This window comes from Cucurbita maxima, unplaced genomic scaffold (genome assembly GCF_002738345.1).
Source record: "Cucurbita maxima cultivar Rimu unplaced genomic scaffold, Cmax_1.0 Cma_Scf00015, whole genome shotgun sequence".
Taxonomy (NCBI): domain Eukaryota; kingdom Viridiplantae; phylum Streptophyta; class Magnoliopsida; order Cucurbitales; family Cucurbitaceae; genus Cucurbita; species Cucurbita maxima.
In genome coordinates this window covers 45231-64411 of record NW_019272031.1, presented here as the reverse complement: position 1 = coordinate 64411, position 19181 = coordinate 45231, and the positions used below count along the sequence as shown (strand labels likewise).

Genomic DNA, 19181 nt, shown 5'->3' with positions numbered 1-19181 from the left:
GTTAATACTAAAGACATTTGCTACTCTTATTTTTCAGGTAAAGGTAAGGAAGTCATATACAGATGATGGCATCACGATGAAAGACATAGAAGCGGTGCTACAATAGTTACATTTTGTGTATTTTGTAGCCCTTAAGATAGATCAGGGCATTGTTTTATTTTTCTTATCTATTTCAAATGTCTTGTTATTTATTTTTTTCTTTATTGTTTTCTTCATGGTTTTAAAGATTTTACTACGAATGTTTAAGCTCATGACATCATTCTTGAATTATTTTAAATGAATATTTTTGAATTTAATAATTGTGTCATGCATTTAGTAACGATTTTATTGTAGTAGAAAAATAGAGTTATTACAGTTGGCTAAACATATTCTATTGACTAGCCTATTAGGTAGTAGAAAAATAATTGTGTCATGCTTGAAGGCTATAGATTCTATTGACTAGCCTATTAGGTAGGCTAAACATATTCCATGACCTTACCACTAATGCTCCATCGCCATCAGGTATGTCATAGGAAAGATAATAAATGATTATGTCGAATGTTATTGATAATTGAGTTATATGTGTGATATAATGTTATGTATAGTATGTTCATGAGGGTTATAAACTTGGAGTATTGTGAGTTTGTTCTAGATCATGTCACCTATAGGACGTAGAAGAGGATGTAGAGGAGGACAACACCTTGCAAGAGGACGAGGTAGGTAGAAAAAGTCCAGCTCGTGAGGGATCTATGACTCGAACAAAAGTAGTAGTGTCACCTCCTATGGCGCCTATGAATGGAGTGGACCCCACAGTAACTTTGATGTGAGAGTCATTCAAGTCATGATGCAAAAAATGGTGACCATAGGGACCTAGGGCACGATGAGCATTCGAGTTAATAGGGAGTCAGAGGAGACGAGAGACCTCGATCCAGCGAGTGTGGAAGGAGGCATTGGAGATGGTGCCTACTCCAGGCTAAAGCATGCTCAGGTACGGCCAAGAGGATCACATGGCTATGAACTGCCAAGAAAAGAACACTGAAAACTTGGTTAACTCAACACGAGGCCTAAATAGTATAGGAAGACCTATACAGACCCGTTCCCAAGCAACACTTTCACTAATAGAGATGCTGGAAACTCTAACACAGTGGTGACAAGTACATTATTTGTCTGGGGACATTTTACCCTAACTTTATTTGATTAAGGGTCTACGGATTCATTTATATCTATATTGTTTATTAGTCAGGCAAGGTTTGAGTTAGAACTCTTATTGCATGTGTTATTTGTTAGTACCTAAGTAGGTGTAGACTTAGTTGCTATGGATAGAGTGAAAGCTAGACAAGTAGTAATAGCTAGACAAGTTGTTAGTATGATGGATTTTGAAGTTATTCTGGGAACGAATTGGTTGGCCGAGAGCCATGTTAGCATAGGCTATCATAAAAAGGAAGTAGTATTCTCGTCGCCATCAAGAAATAGTTTTTAGTTTAAGGGTACCTGCACTGTAGTTATCCCTAAGATAGTTTGAATGATGAAAGCCAAGAGATTAATCCAGCAATGAGTCTAGGTAATATTTGTTAGTACGTAGATACAAAAAAAGGAAGAGAAGTTCTTGTATGCAATATCGATGGTGAACAATTTTTCTGATGTTTTGTCGAAGGATATACTAGAAGCACCCCCTTCCCGAGTTGTAAATTTTTGCATAGAGCTCGAACTGGGTACCAGACCTGTTTAACCCCGCTTGGTGTCACTGTTGTACTTTTTCAACCATGTGACGTTGTAATCTTGACACACTCATGAATAGTATTAAGGGGAACCTAAGCCCCATATTCGTTTTTCACCACTTTATGGCTTCATCAGATCTTAGGTGAAGTTTATCTTCGCTCACCATTCATCACTTGTGCAGAATTTAAGTTTGTACGGCCACACATGATGCATGCATGTGCATATTCAATCGTCTATGACATAACTACCTTACCTCTACACTAGGCCATGTCATTTGGCTCAACCTTGTCATCGGTTGAGGCCAAGGTCACAATGCAATGCAACATCCAACATCATCTTTGTAACAACCCAAGGCCATCGCTAGTAAATATTGTTCCCTTTTGACTTTTCCTTTCGGGATTCTTCTAAAGGTTTTTAAAACGCGTCTCTTAGGGAGAAGTTTCCACACTCTTATAAAGGATGTTTTATTCTCCTCCCCAATTGATGGGGGATCTCACAATATCTTGGTTCCTAATTAATATGGCATTATTTCTTGACACCATCCAAAGTTACAGGGTGTGGTTGGCCATCACAGCTCACTCGGTTATGCCATCAAGAAAGAGCACACGTGTTGTTCATAACATTGAGACATCTCGAACATCCATCCATCTGAATTCTATAGAAGCATTAGCCCTCTTGTGCAAATGTTATATTATTATGACACACACATGCTCACCCTCATTATGACATACACATGTGTCACATGAGTCTAGTGGTGGCGGAGAGCCGACACCATGATTTTGGTGAACGATCATATGTTGTCGCGAAAAATCCATCTGGTGTTCGATTGACACAAAATTTGATGATTTTTCATATTTCATATTGACAAACTTGACTCCAGAACCACATGTCAGAATTTCCTTCGGAATCTGACTTTTGAGGTTAAGGCTCGGTTCCCTACCCAACCCTTCAATAAGCCTATTTGTGACGCTCATATCTACTCGTTGTTCATATCTTACTTATGCCTCGTCTCCTCTTCAATTCACACGTTATATGGTATGTTGGATGATACACCATCCTTCTCGGTTGCATCATGCAATTCTTCTATATTGGGCCTCTTGTGACAGATGACACCACTTGAGGGTCAAACCTACTCTCTTCATAGTAAGGTTTTGAAGGAGCAACTGCAATTCTTGTTGGACAAGGGTTTCATCTATCCTAAGGTATCCTCTTTAAGTGCTCCAGTTGATGGAGTTAATATAACTCATGCGAAAGCAATTTGGATCTTAGGCACTCTTAGAACATCAATTATAGTAAATAATTAGCATGTACATAAGTATTCAAACTCAAGGTCTTTGAGTACTAACCTTTTGTAGTTCAAATTCTTTTTTTCTCACGAACCGGTTTCGAACCACCACTAGTGTCTTCTCCAATATTCTCTGGCCTTAGAACAGGATTATGAAATCCGGTGAGTGACTAAACTTGGGAGGGATTTAATATATATGAAGAGAGAGTTTGTGAGAGTTTTGCTCAATGTTTTTCAAAGGGAGAAGTTCCATGTAACTTGATCACTTTATTTATAGATTCATGTTTGCATGTTCATGCAAATTTGAGATCACCAAATTTTGACACTCAAAATTCCACTCAAATGTTTGAGATTATGTGGCAAGCATGCAAGTTTGAGTTAACCAAATTTTGACACCTCAAAATTCCACTAACTAAAACATGTATTTTTCCATTAATTGAAGTCATCATTTTGACTTTCTTCATTTTAATTCAATAATTAATTTCAAATTAAAGTAATATTAAAGGATTAATTAAACTATTTAATTAATATTTAATATTAATTTAAATGCCAATCCCAATCAATTCTGACACATATTTGATTAAAATATTTAAATCTTATTTAAATATCTAAGATTCTCTCTTTTTGTTTAATTCGTAAATAAAACAAAATTGCGGTTAAATATTTCGTATATATGTAGCGCATATTCTCTAATTTGAATTCGATTCCTTCGAACTTACTCGTCACGTTGATCTATGGTTTAGTCCGATATTAGCTAGCAGAGGGACCTATGGACCTATAAGTCATTGGCTCCAACAATCAAGGATTAACCGGTTAAACTCATTAACCTTGTTACATTTGTTAACTACTACGACATTCCACTACACTCCCCTCACTATAGATATATTTTTGTCCATTTGATATAACCATGATTAGTAAGTCGATTTTTCACAGGTTGTTCGTAACTAGAATTGGGTCAATTTACTGTTTTACCCCTAAAGTTACTTTTTGTTCCTTATGTCCCACTGATCCTCTAATGAACAATTGGTTTATGATCCAACTAGTAAACCGAATCCCTCTCAGGGAAATGAGAGGATGGGGCTCCTTGTTCAAGACCTGTAGTCAGTACTTAAGGGAACTACGTCTCTTTTATCCCTAAAAGTGGGTAGGAGTGAATTTCATCTTGCACCCCACGTCTCCAATCATTCACCCAGTCTTACCCTTGAAATGGGAGGCCTATTGAGTCAGCGAACTTGAGTCACTCTTACCCATGCAAATCTAAGGATAATTCCGAATAAACAGGAGTTCATGGTTAGCTCAGGATTAAGATCGAGTTACCTAGGCAATCGAATGAAAAGAAAATCAGTCTCAACAGTAAACGACATTATAAAGTGAGAGTGATTTTCTTCATGGTCCGATCTTATGCAATACTCATTGCATAGGACGCCCCCACTCACATGTCTCCACATGTACAATTTAATGATCACATTGTTTATGTCATATACAAAAGTGAGCCGCATCCGTTACAAGGATAAGGTACTTAGCCTTATCCCTGTACTATAGATCATTTTGACTATATACTTGAACTTAATCCACTCTTATGTCTCTACATATAGTTCAAGTAATCATACTATAGTCAAAGTGTTATTAGTTTATTGGATTTAGATTAATAATCGTAAAATTAAATTTATTCAATAACAATCTTTACTGAATAAACATCGATAATAACTTTATTGAAAATTGAATATTTTTTTGTCTACAAACTATGAGTTTTAAGTCATAATACCCAACACCAGTGTTGTTTGTCAATATGAGATCCCACAACAGTTGGAGAGAGGAACAAAGAATTCTTTATAAGGGTGTGGAAACGTTCCCCCTAATAGATATGTTTTAAAACCATAAGATTCACGACTATACGTAATGGGTTAAACCAAACAATATCTACTAGCGGTAGGTTTAGGATATTATAGTCAAGAAGAACGATGGATCAATGTGTTTGTGCATCGACTTCAGGGAATTAAACAAGAGATCGGTGAAGAATAAGTACCCACTTCCCCGTATAGAATATATGTTTGACCAACTCAAGGAGGTGACAATGTTCTCCAAAATAGATCTCTGATCAGGCTACCACCAGAATAAGATAGAGAAGAAGAGGTGTCGAAGACAACATTTAGAATGAGGTACGACCATTATGAGTTTTTTCTTATGTCGTTTAGACTCACCAATGCTTCTGCGTATACATGGAGTCGATGAATCTAATATTCAAGGAGTGATTCAACACATTTGTCATCGTGTTCGTAGACAACATCCTAGTGTACTTGAAAATGGATTAAGAACACAAGGTACATCTTTAGAAAGTCCTGGTGATCATGTGGGAAAATAAGTTGTACACTAAGTTCTCCAAGTGAGAATTTTGACTATGGTAGGCTCATTCTTAGGGCACATGGTGTAATAGCCCAAAAATAAATAAAAAACATAAACAAATAAATAAAAAAACTTTATAAAAAAAAAGTTAAAATAATAATAATAATAAATTAATTAATTAATTAAAATTAAAATTAAAAAAAAAAAAATCTTTCCCCACCTCTCTCCACTAACCTCTCATCCCTTCCTACAATTATCTTTCCCCGACCCATCTTCGTACTTCAAAAAAAAAAAAAAAAGAAAGAAAGAAAGAAAGAACAGACAAACATGGTCAGATTTGAGAAGAAGTAAAATGGCTTTCAACATAAGCAGGGCAGATTTAGAGATTTTTGTTAAGTTATTACTGTAAAATCCTATCTCACATTTCCTTTTTAGTTATGGTTAAAAGAAATTAATTTAGGATAAAATCTTCTTTCATATCTTAACAGGTCTGTAATAAGAAATTAATTTAGGGTAAAATATTCTTTCATATCTTAACAGGTCTGTAATAATCAGATCCCATATACAATTGATTAGATTTTTTTTAGCATTTTAAGTTATACGAAATAAGTTTATAAGGTTAGATTCAATAAAATTTTAGTTGGCAGATCTATAAACTAAAAGATAGTAGCCAAATAATGGACTTAAAATTGGCCAGTAATATCTGTTTACACAATTTAAAAACCTATTTACAGAATTAAAATAATGAGAGAGAGAGGGAGGGAGATCGAGGGAAGATTTGTTTAACAAGATTTAACAATAAAACAAGAAACATCAAAGGGCAGTAAGCTCCTTTAAATTTTGTCTAATAGAAAATATTAGAATTTTACGATGGCCAATGTAAATTAAGGAAATAATTTTATAGAGTTCAAACTTGAAATTGATGTCATAAGCTCATATAGGTTGACTTGGATTTCAAAGGATGGAATCGAACTTTCATTAAAGATATTTTTGTGACAACGACTTAAGTGAGCCAGGTAAATGACCTTACTATCGGCATGGTTATATTTGATGTTGATACATGCCATGTGGTTCTGCACATGTCATGCATATTGATATGTGTGAATTGTTAGTGGATCAATATGCTTCCTATATGTTATGTTATGTTATAACATGTGAATTGTATGATCATAATTATGGTACGATGTGCTCAAGGATATGTTTGAGATAGGATACGAGAAGGATGCACAAAACGAAATGTAACGATAGGAGTAAGATACCTTCATGAAAGGTTAAGGTTAGGTTACATACCAGAGTACTATAGATAGGAGAGATTGATAAAAGAATACGGTTAGGTTATGGGTAGAAAAGGATAGGTTTGTGATAGATTGATAGAACGATAGCGTTACGATACGTTCTTGTGATGATATGACTAAAGTACATTACGTAATGATATGTCTGTGATAGGTATAAGAACGTTAAGGCTATGGTAAGTTAGAGAACGATATGACTATGAAGTGTTTACGTTATGACTTGTTTATGATATGATACATTGTATGCTAGATTATTGTGCTTAAGTACGTAGTCAAGTGAACGTGAATGTATGCTATGTATGCTGTTTAGTCTGATGTGATGTGTAATGCATGTAACAATATGTTGTTCTTGAATAGTCATGGCATGATTGTATAAAATGTTTGAATGTAAACAGCATGAATTGTATGACATGAAATACGGTAAACTGTCTGGAATCACCCCGATAGGAATATGTATGAAATGTAAATTGAAAATGTGAAGGACATGAAGCATGGAACGTAACAGGGAGATTATGTTCATTAATGATAAATGTAGAAGTAGTGGGGATCTCATGCATTATGTGTGTTGATGTATCTGGGGGGATACCCCTATCCCATCACGAGGGTACGGACGCGTACATCTAATGGCAGGACAACAATCATTATGCTTTGCATAGCGCTACCGTGACAGTTACTAGTTTTAACGGGTCCCGACATAAGGGGCTCCTAGAGTATGCCCATCGGATAAGGAAAGTGGCCCAGTGGTGTGCGAACTAGCTGGTGCGCCCATACTCGCACGTATGGGCTGTGTAGAGTATATGGTACACGTCCACAATTAACAATTAGGACATCACTGTAGGGAAAATGAAACGAAACGAAAGATAGGTCCCATCATTTCATTGCATGTGATTGTTGCATTTAACCCCAATAGTGGGGTCACTTACTACTACATTTTTCAGGTTAAGGCAAGACATTTTTGTACGGCTGACGACGACATCGCAACTCGAGACCATGGCACATGCATAGGGTAGTGGTATTTATTTTCTTAGTCTTAGGCTAGAGTAGGATGTTTTTTTAACTTAAACTCTTATTCATTTTTATTTAGTCTTTTGTTGTATTGTTTTAAAGATGTTTTCGAAACACGTAAGTCCATGGCTGTGTTTTAAGATAAAGGTTATGTTTTATGGAATTTAAATGAAGTCTTTTGCAATGTTTATGTATGTTTACAGTAGCGACCTTAAATTAAGTAGAAAATTTTGGGTCGTTACCTATGGTGTTGAAGGATGGGGTTTCAATGGACCCAACAAAGGTGGAAGTTGTCACCAAGTGGGTTCACCGGACTGTAATTACTAAGGTACACAATTTCTTGGGATTAGTAGGGTACATCAGTGAATCGTACGAGATTTTTCCAAGATAGCCTCATCGCTCACGCACTTGACTAGGAAGGGTGTTTTGCTTATATGATATGAAACATGTAAGGCTAGCTTCCAAGATCTGAAGTAGAGGTCAGTGTCGGCCCTAGTGCTCATAGGTCCAGAGAGCTCAGGAGGTTATGTGATTTATAGTGACACCACTAAGAAAGGGTTAGGATGTATAGTGATGCAAGTTAGAAGGTGATCGCTTGTGCTTCCCTTCAGTTGAAGGACTATCAGAACTACCTCTCCCATGACTTGGAGTTAGCTATGGTAGTGCTTGTACTTAAATTCTAGTGGCTACTTGTATGGAGAGAATTATGATATTTACACTAACCACAAGAACCTGAATGTGTTGAGACGAGGTAGGTGAATGGGAGTTGTAAGGACAAGAGATAGTTCAAGCTACCAATGAGGCCCTGAAAAAGATTAGAACAATAATGTGCATGACTTAGAATAGATAAAAGAGTTAAACTAAAATGAGGCATATGAGTTTAGGGGACATGGTATTCTTGAAGGAGACTCCTTTGAAGGGCGTCCTAAGTTTTAGATGTAAAGGAAAGCTGAGCCCATGCTTTATTGAACCATTCAAAATCTTAGATCAAATCTGTCACAACAAAATTTTCGAGGCTTCGAAATCTCGGATCGTAACCCAAAAGGCAAAAGAGAAAACAAACAAAAAGAAAAGAAAAGAAAAGAAAAGTACAAGTTATAATATTATTTAAATAAAACATAATAAAGAGAATTTTTTTCAAAATATTACAAAGGGAATACAAATTAAACAAGGAAACACAAAAGACTCCAAAATGACTGAAAGGTTACTGACACTTTGGAAAGATCCTCTTTATTACTGTACAGCTCTTAAACGCTCCTCAACCTCGACTGGCAGCCTGCGAAAACTTTTAAAAAATAGGAATCCTTGAAACCTAGGATGAGTATAAAAATTATAATCAGTAAGTCACCTACTTGTAGGCTCTCATCACATTCTAAGCTTAAAAGATTCCTACGGACTTCTCTTTGGCTATAGGACGTCTGCTTCTAGTATTAGGCCCTTAGGGCTTCTTTGGTTCTCCATCCTTTCATTTAAATCATAAAAGTTCCTTATGCCAAGCTTTAATGACCAGTGTCTTTCTACGAGGCGCAACATTTGCATGGCATTCTAAGACTATATGGTATCTTACCAGGGGTGTGCTGAGTACCTCCTAGGCCCATGATAGACCACCTTATTGGGGGGCGTGACCCCTCCTTTCCCAGCTAGTGGTCTGTAAGACATGGGGACACTTTTCCATGCAAAACGGCTAGGAACAGTGAGTTTTATTAGGAACCCTTGGTCCTCCCACGAAGCTATAGACACCGTTCATACAAATTGTAGCCTAAGAACACTCCTAAGGTACTTTGTTTGCCGTGGTGATCTGATAGGCTCCTTAGGTCTAGACTCAGTGACTTGTCACTTCTAACCACAAATCCATAGGCTTATCATATTATTGGGTCATGGAAAATAACTGAGTGTGAATATAACCGTCATCTAGCATTATCATACATAATTCATACAAAGTAAACATACACGCTCAATGGGGTGATAACATCCATCAAGCCTCCTAGAGGGCAAAGTTCTCAATTTCTCACCCTCTTTTCAGCATGAATTAAACATATACATAAATAGTGGAGGATTAAAGCATACTTGCAACACTCGAGTAACACTCAGAATATTACACATAGTATATCCATACTCATAACAATCAAATTAACTACATTCTCTCATGGAAAGCTACCACCTAAGGTAAATGCATTAGCATGCATGTATTTCAAGCGATTCCTACAAGTATGGCTTCCTAAATACCATATGGTGACTAACATGATTGATGCGTGACTTTCGTTTAGTGTTTCTAGACAAATAACGTATCCAAAAATACTCATTTTGTCCAATTAGGTCCTAATTCACTTAAAAATATGATTAGGATTAGAATCGAGATAAAAATCGAGCAAACAGAAGTCGAACAGGAAGGAAACTAAACTTCATGCATGCAACACATGCTTCCAATCACCGGAAAGACGCTCCACGCGCCCATACGAATGCGCTTGACGGAAGAGGACGCACGTCTAGGTGCTACCATGGCGTGCTCAAGTTGGTCAGCAGCTAATGAGTCATGGGTTCAAATCTGGAGGTGCACGCTGGGAAGTGAAATTCCTTATGTTGACGCGTGGCACCATGCAGATCTGATCAAACATCCTTTGAGTCAAACTTGGTCAGATGTGGGTTGGAAGACCTGTCATGTGTTGCATATCGAGTGGAGTCGCATCGCTCCATAATGTGCCTGACGCATTGTTCCACCCAATCGTTGACGTGTGTCCCTCAAGTTGTCCAACGCACTTTCCCTCCCGCAGGTTGACACGTGGCTCGCCGCAACACAAAATCTGATTTAACTTTTTCATTTTTAAATTTTTCATTTTTTCTCATTTTCATTCTTTTGATCTAGACTTCATGGTGATTTGTTTTATTCGAAGAATTTTAAATTGTAATAAAAACTTCGTCCTAATATATTTTCTTGAATTTTCACATCATCACATACTAAGTTATGAGCCTTCAAAGTCAGTTCATTCACCTCCTTCTTGTTCTTGGAAGAACTCTCGAAAATCCGCCTTTAGACCAAAATTTCGGCTATGATTCTTCATGAATACTGTGGGGAATCCTTCCTATAAGAACATATCGAAATATTAGACCTTAACTCGTAAGAAATGGCTCATTTCAGAAGAAAAACGTTGAAAGGTTACCTCACGCGTCTCCTCGGTTCATGACAGAAAAATAGGACTCTAGCCACCCAAATCTTCTTCTTCCTTCCAAGAAAGGCTCCTTGCATCATGGTCTTGACTGGAATGGGCTCCTACGGTAGTTTTCAGTGAGTCTTCCTGTTTTCTTTATTGTAGGTATTTTTTCATGGCCTCTCATGAACCCGTAAAGTAACTTGAGGGTGAAATGATAGTTGATTTTGACCAGTTACATAATAAAACATTAAACTAACTCTCAAATTAAGTCATTATGTTTAAATTTCATAGTGTTATAACCCCGTATCATGAAAAGATATTATTTAAATGATGTCTTATGACATGTATAAGAATGGGGGATTATGAGACAAAAAATAAATCCATTTTCTTTATTGTAGGTATTTTTTCATGACCTCTCATGAACCCGTAAAGTAACTTGAGGGCGAAATGATCGTCATACCCTTCAATTGATTTTGACTAGTTACATTATAAAACATTAAACTAACTCTCAAATTAAGTCATTATGTTTAAATTTCAAGTAATAAATAAGAGAATACTAAAGATTCGAGCCATAGAATTTCTAAATTACCCGTTTAGCTTCTCATTCTCAGCCATGGTATTGATAGCATAACTCTTCCGGCAAGAATTATAGCGCCTGTTCAATTTGTGTGCAGGTGTCTCAACCATGTGAAGATCAAGTCTCCTCCAGAATATAATAATAGTAAAAGGAATTATGGTTCCAATTACCTTCTCTGGAGAACGGCGTTAATAGAGTCAACGTATCGCTCAAAATCATATGAACGTATTATCTATCGTGGGATGATTTCATAAGTTAAATATAACTCATAGTGTTATAACCCATATCATGAAAAGATATTATTTAAATGACGTCTTATGACATGTATAAGAATGGGAGATTATGAGACAAAAAATAAATCCACTTGATTTGTTGTGTAACCCAAGGGCATCATTCTCTTTAGTGCACCTCAAAAAAAAAAAAATTCCGATGCAAGTATCAAACCTATGACCTTCACATTCTTAGCACGACACTCTAACAAACTAAGCTAATTGGCCATAAGTTTTATGCACATTACGAATCAATAGCTCTTAATCCAGTCAATTGAGTTTAGGTTACATAATTTTATAAATAATAAATTTACAACTTTAAGTCATTATCTTTTAAAGTTTGTGATGCTTTAATCCCGTCCCATAACATTAAAGATATCATTGAGAATTAATTAAATTGACCCAAGCAAGTGTCAAACTTGTCAAACTTTCGCTTTTTGTTAGCCGACGTTCAGGTTTTATGCATAATAAAACTTAAGACTTGAGATTTTAAGTCATTATCTTTAAAGTTGGTAGTGTTATAACCTTGTATCATGAAAAGATATTATTAGGAATCAATGAAATTGACCCATGCAGGTGTTAAACCTGCAACCTTCACGTTATTAGCACGACGCTCTAACCAATTGAGCTAATAGGCCATAAGTTTTAAGCATATTGTAGATCGTTAGCTCCTAATCCAATCAATCAAGTTTTAGGTTACATAATTTTATGCCTAACAAACTTAAAACTTTAAGTCATTATCTTTTAAAGTTTGTAGTGGTTTAACCCTGTATTTTTAAAGATATCATTGAGAATTAATGAAATTGACCCATGCAAGTGTCAATAATGTTAGCATGACGTTCTAACAAACTTGGTTTTATGCACATTCCAGATCAATAGCCCATGCAAGTGTCAACAATGTTAGCACGACGTTCTATCAAACTTAGTTTTATGCACATTGCAGATCAGTAACTCAAATCGAGTTTAGTTTTATATCAAGAAGAATAAATTAAATTAACCAATGCAGGTGTCGAACCTTCGAACGTCACATTATTCGCACGACGCTCTAACCTGATAATATTTGCTAAAACCACCGAACATAAATGGTGGTGAATGTTCTTTATTTATAATGATTTAGAGAATAAAGAATTATGGTAAATTACAAATAATATGGAAATAACAATAAAATAAAAGAATAAAAAATAAATAGAATATATTTCCTTCTAATAAAATAATAAAAGATGAAATAAAAAAGATCCACTGTTCAAATTTGATCCTTATCAAAGTGGGTTGTGGGTCTTGGGTTGGTGTTTGTAGAGGGTACGGTGTAGAAAATTGGTTATGTATGGTGATTGGAGTGAATAGGGACGAGTCAAGGGGTAATGTGATTGTTGATATCTGGGTGTGTACCCACTAACCATATGGGTTTCTCCTTCGTTTCAGAATTTTCCATTTATACATCTCTTTCTTTCGTTTCTTTCAATTTTGGTCATGGTATTATGCAAGGCAAATATGTAGATATTTTCTTTTAATAAATGGTCAAATATCCTTAACACCCCCCACTAGCCGAGCGTCGGATTTGAATGAACGTGAAGCTTGGATCTAAAAAATTCAAAGAGATGTCAAGAAACATTTTTTGTGAAGATGTCAGCAACATGTAGATGGAAGTTATTGTGTGCGAAGTTTGCCAACGATAATAAAGATGGGAAGGTACATATTGTGTGCAAATTTTGCCAGTGATAACAAGTTCTCGAAGGAAATGATAATCTAGTTCAGCATGTTTATCCTGCTTGTGAGAAATGAGATTAGAGCTAAAAAAAATAGCACTTTTGTTGTCACATAAGAGCAAGGGATGCTGTGAAATAGGTGCCTTGAGGTCATGCAAAAGATGCATATCTAAAAGATGTTCAGCAACAGTTGTGGCAAAAGCACAATACTCAGATTCACAGTTAGAGCATGAGACAGTAGGTTTCTTTTTGGCACTCTAAGAAACGAGATTGTTACCAAGATAATAGAATAGCCAGATGTAGAACGAATAGTATCGGGACAACCAACCAAATCGACATCCGAAAAAGCCACTAGCGCACTAGGAACAGTGGATGGACGAAAGGTAAGACAAAAGTGAAGTGTTCCTTTGACAAAGCGAAAAATATGTTTGACAGCAAGAAATTGATCTGCAGTAGAGACATGCAAAAATTGACTGACAGAATTGACAGCATAGGCAATATCTGGATGCATAATCGTCAAGTACTGAAGGGCACCAACAAGAGATCTATAGAGAGTAGGATCAGAGAAAGTAGAAGCATCAGTAGTCAGACGTTGAGAAACAACCATGGGAGTGTGGACAGGTTTGCTATCGAGCAACTGAGAACGAGTAAGAATATCTTGGGCATATTTTAACTGACTAATAAAGAGACCATCCGGAGTGGGTGAAGCTTCAAGACCAAGAAAGTAACTGAGAGAACCCAAATCTCTGGTAGCAAACTCAGAAGGAAGCTTGCCAGTAAAACTGTCAATAAGAGATGAATTGTTGTCGGTAACAATAATGTCATCAACATAAAGAAGCAAATAGATAAGGTTAGATTGCTAGTGAAAGATAAAAAGGGGCGTGCCAGCGTGACGGTAAGAAAAATCAAGTGGGAGAAGAAATGAGCTAAAATGCTAAAATTAGGTGTGAGGAGCTTGCTTTAAGCCATCAAGGGCTTTCTTTAATAGACAGACATGAGTGAGAAATGAAGGATGAATATACTAGGAGGTTGTTCCATATGAACATGTTCAATAATAGTGTCATTGAGAAAAGTATTCCTGACATCAAGTTATCAAAGAGGTCATTTATTTGTGACCGCAATAGAAAGCACAACATGGACAGTGGTAACTTTGACAATCAGACTGAAAGTGTCGGTGTAGTCAAGACCAAGAACTTGAGTATAACCTTTGGCAACAAGATGAGTCTTGAAATGCTCGACCGATCCATCAGGCAAATATTTAATACAAAACACTTATTTCATGCAATTTGCAGGCTCGTCGAGGACATTGATAAAGTGCACTGGTTCCTTCATGGACTCGGCACTCGGCACTCGACATCGATTTTTTAGCTTTTTCTACTGCGCTCTCACCCCTCTTCCCTATTTTTCAGTGCTCCTTCAGTCTTCTGACTCCGCTCATACGACATTCGCAGCCATTAATCGTTCTCATTCCTATAGAAAGAACTCTTCCAACCGAAGACGAACCAAATATGCGGCCATTATACTGACTGTCGACCCATCTATTTTAGATCAGTCTAAAAATTATTCTCATTCCCACATAAACAACTCTCCAACCAAGGACGAACAAAATATGCGGCCATTATGCTGACCGCTGACCAATCTTTTTTAGACAAACCAAATTTGGCCCATGCAAGTTTCAAACGTGTGATCTTCGCATTATTAGCATCTTCACATTTTGTTAGCAGGACATTCTAACCAACTTAGCTAATATGCCTAAGGGAATTGGTAGCTCCTAATGCCAATTGAGTTTAGTTACATTTCTTTATGCATAATAAAACTTAAAACTTTCAAATTTTAAGTCATTATCTTTAAAGTTCGTAGTGTTGTAACATCGTATCGTGAAAAGATATTATTAAAAATTAATAAAATTGGCCTATGCAGGTGTCTTACGATCTTCGTGCTATGAGCACGACACAAATTTTGTATCCAATCAAGCTAATTTTGTAGTGCTCGTATCGTTGAGAATGTGACTGTGACCTTAGATAATAGGCCAAAAGTTTTATGTAACCCCTTAATTAAGAGAATTAATGAAATTGGCTAATACAAGTGTCAAACTTACGACTTTTACGATAATAGCACAATGCTCTATCCAACTGAGCTAATAGACAATAGGTTTTATGCATATTGCAGACCGGTAGCTCCTAATCCAGTCAATCGAGTTTAGGTTACATAACTGCGACTTTCACGTTATTAGCACGACGCTCTAACCAATTGAGCTAATAGGCCAAAGGAATTGAAAAAAATAAAATAAAAAATAACCATATTCATTTTTCCCCCAGCTTTGTGGATGAATCGAACCTTAGGCAAGATTTATCTTCACCCACCGGATATCACTTGTACAGAATCTAAGCTTATTCGGCCACACACGATGTCTGTGCGGGTATGTTCAATCGTCTGCGACACAACCAACTTGCTTCTACACTAGGTCAAGTCATTCGACTCGTCCTTGCCTTTGATCGAGGCCAAGGTCTCTCAATACAATGCCACATCCAACATCATCTTGGTTCCCAAGAAACATGACCCATATGTCTTGACATCATCCCAAGTCATGGGGTGTCATCGGTCAACGTAGCTCGCTCGGTCATGCCATCGAGAACGAGTCCACGTGTTGTTCATAACTTTGAGATATCCCAAACATGTATCCATATAAAATATATCGTGGCATTGGCCCTCTCGTGTCCATGCCATATCATTTATGTACTCCATATTAGAGAGTAGATGCATAATCCAACCTCTGACACATGGCCTAAAGTGTAAAACCAGCACACCCATGTCGCTCAGTACTTTTCTTAAAAGACCCATTTCAAAGGAAGTCACGTGTGACACTTGTCTTAGAATGCTCATTCTCATTGTAACATACATATGTGCCACAGGTAGCTCACTTAGGCCAGAGGGCCTAGGACGGGTGGAGAGCTGACACCTTGTCTCCCCTTATAGTACATTTTGAGGCATTTTCAAATTGGTGGGTGTAAACATGATTTTGGCGAATGAACATATGGTGTCGTGGAGCGTCCGTCCGATGTCTGATTGACACCAAATTTTGCGAGCTTTTATATTTCATAGGGACATACTTGACTTTAGAACCACATTTCTAAATTCCCTTAAGAATCTCAACTTTTGAGATTAAAGCTCACGACCCGACCCTTTAATAAGCCTATTTGTGACACTCATGTTTGCTCCTTGTTCCTATCTTACTTATGTCTTACTTCCTTTTCAATATGCACGTTATATGGTGAGTTGGATGATGCACCATCCTCCTCAGTCACATCATGACATTCTTCTATATTGGGCCTCGTGTGATCGAATGTGCGTCACTTGAGGGTTTCCGCTTTGCTTGTTTTGACAGGAGGGTCAGAATCTATTCTCTTCATAGTATGGTTTTCACAGATGTTACTAGCAGAATTAAAAGAACTCAAGGAGCAATTGTAAGTCTTGTTAGATAAGGGTTTCATCTTCCCTGACGTATCTCTTTAAAGTGCACCCGTATGGTTTGTTAATGTGAGATCTCGAATTGGTTGGAGAGGAAAACAAGGCACCTTATAACGGTGTCACTAATGGTGTTACTATAACACGTGCGGAAGCCATTTGGATCTTAGGCACTTTAAGTACATTAATTATAGTAAATTAGTTAGCATGTTCAAAAGCATTAAAACTCAATGAGTTTGAATACTAACCTTTTGTAGTTCAAATTCGTTTTTTTCTCATGAACCGGTTTCGAACCACCAGTAGTGTCTTCCTTACTATTCTCCGGCCTTAGAACAGGGCTGGAATCAAGTGAGTCACTAAACTTGATAGGAATTTAGTATTTGTAAAGAGAGAATTTTGAGAGATTTTCTCAAAGTTTTTCAAGCCAACTTTCCATTTACCTTGATCGCTCTATTTATAGAGAGATATATTTGCTTGTTCATGCAAATTTGAAATTACCAAAGTTTGACTTTCAAAATTCCACTCAAGTTTGAGTTAACCAAATTTTGACACTCAAAATTCCACTCAAATTTGTGGGGTTTATTGGCTAACATTCATGTTTGGTTAAACCAAATTTTGACACTCAAAATTCCACTCATATTGGTGAGATTATGTGGCAAATATGCAAGTTTGGTTAAACCATATATTGACCCTCAATATTCCATTAACTCAAACATATTTTTCCATTAGGTGAAGTCAACATTTTGACTTTCTTTATTTTAATTCAACAATTAATTTAAATAATTAATTTCAAACCAAAATAATATTAAATGAATAAATAAACAATTTAATTAATATTTAACATTAAATAAAATGCTAATCCCAATCAATTACCGCACAATCCCTATTCATAATTAAAATATTTAAATCTTATTTAAATATCTTCAATTCTCTCTTTTTGTTTAATTCATAATTAAAACAAAATGCAATTAAATATATCGTATATATTTAGCGTGTATTCCCTAATTTGAATTCGAACACTTCGAACTCACTCATCACACTATTCTAAGATTTAGTCTGATATGAGCTAGTAGAGGGACCTAATGAATCTACAGATCATGGGGTCCAACGATTCGAGATTAACCGTCTAAACTCATTAACCTTGTTAACCAACATTCGTTAACTACTAGGACACTTCACTATAGCCTAGTAGTTGCACTCTTTTAACTATAGATCTATTTTTGTCTATTTGATATAACCATGATTAGTAAGTCGATCCTTCACAAGTTGTTCGTAACTAGAGCTGGGTCAATTTATCGTTTTACCCCTAAAGTTATTTCTTGTTCCTTAAGTCTCACTGATTCTCTAATGAACAATGGTTTGTGGTCCAACCACCAAACCGAATCCCTGTCGGGCTAATGAGAGGGTGGGGCCCTTATTCAAGACTTGAAGTCACTACTTGAGGGAACAACCTCTCTACTATCCCTAAAATGGATAGGAGTGAATTCCATCTTACACCCTATGTTCCCAACTATTCACCCAGTCTTACTCTTGAAATGGGAGGCTTATTGAGACGGTGAACTCGGGCCACTCTCACCCATGCAAATCTAAGGACAATTCCAAATAAACAGAAGTTCATAGTTAGCTCATCTTGAAATGACCTTTTCGCTCTTTTCATTTACTTTTTCCTTTTTGATCTTTTTCAAAATGCCTTAATTACTTGTTACGATATAGGAATGACTTGTTTAAGATCCTCGTCCTTGCGTAATTCTTTAATTTCTTTCTTTTTGATCCTTTGGGTCTTACATGGGCGACTTATTCTTGTTGGAGCTATATCCTTTCAATTTTTTGTGTGTTACACTTAACTCTCGATTCTTGGTGTTTTTCTTTCATTATCCTATAAAGCATACTTAGTTTATGGTTCATAAATAGATTCAAGTAATTCCTACAAGTATTTCTTAAGAAAAGTCCATGATGGGTACTTACCTTGTCTTCGATGTTCAGAACCTCCATTATCAAGCTTCTAGTATCCGAATTATTTCAAATTTTGTTTGACAGAATCCTTAGGGTGTCTAGTTCTGGAACCATAAAATATTTCACAAGAAATGGTATGCAAGAGGGTTAAAATTGAGAAAAATCAATGGTGAGTCATTTTTTGATTTGACATCATTTAGATAGAAGAAGACTGCACAGTGGATAATGCCGCCACCTGAAAAATTGCCCTCCACAACTACGATCATGGGATTTCTCCACTCGATTTCTTCATGAAACTTGAAGATGGTGTTACAAGAAAGGACATGAGATTGGTTTCATACCTTCTCGTGGATTGAAGCCTAAGTTATTAATCACCAAAGTTCGTCGAAAATCTTTTTCCTCGTCGGAGCTCTACAAAAAAAAAAAAAAAAAAAAAAAA

The 19181-nt window shown here is 36.4% G+C and overlaps 1 non-coding gene across 1 annotated transcript; it reads right to left on the bottom strand.

Annotated features, from left to right (window-relative positions):
- Positions 1-12182: 12182 nt before the first annotated feature.
- Positions 12183-12256, bottom strand: TRNAI-AAU. Its single transcript has one exon. It is a non-coding gene; the product is annotated as a tRNA-Ile (tRNA).
- Positions 12257-19181: the final 6925 nt, after the last annotated feature.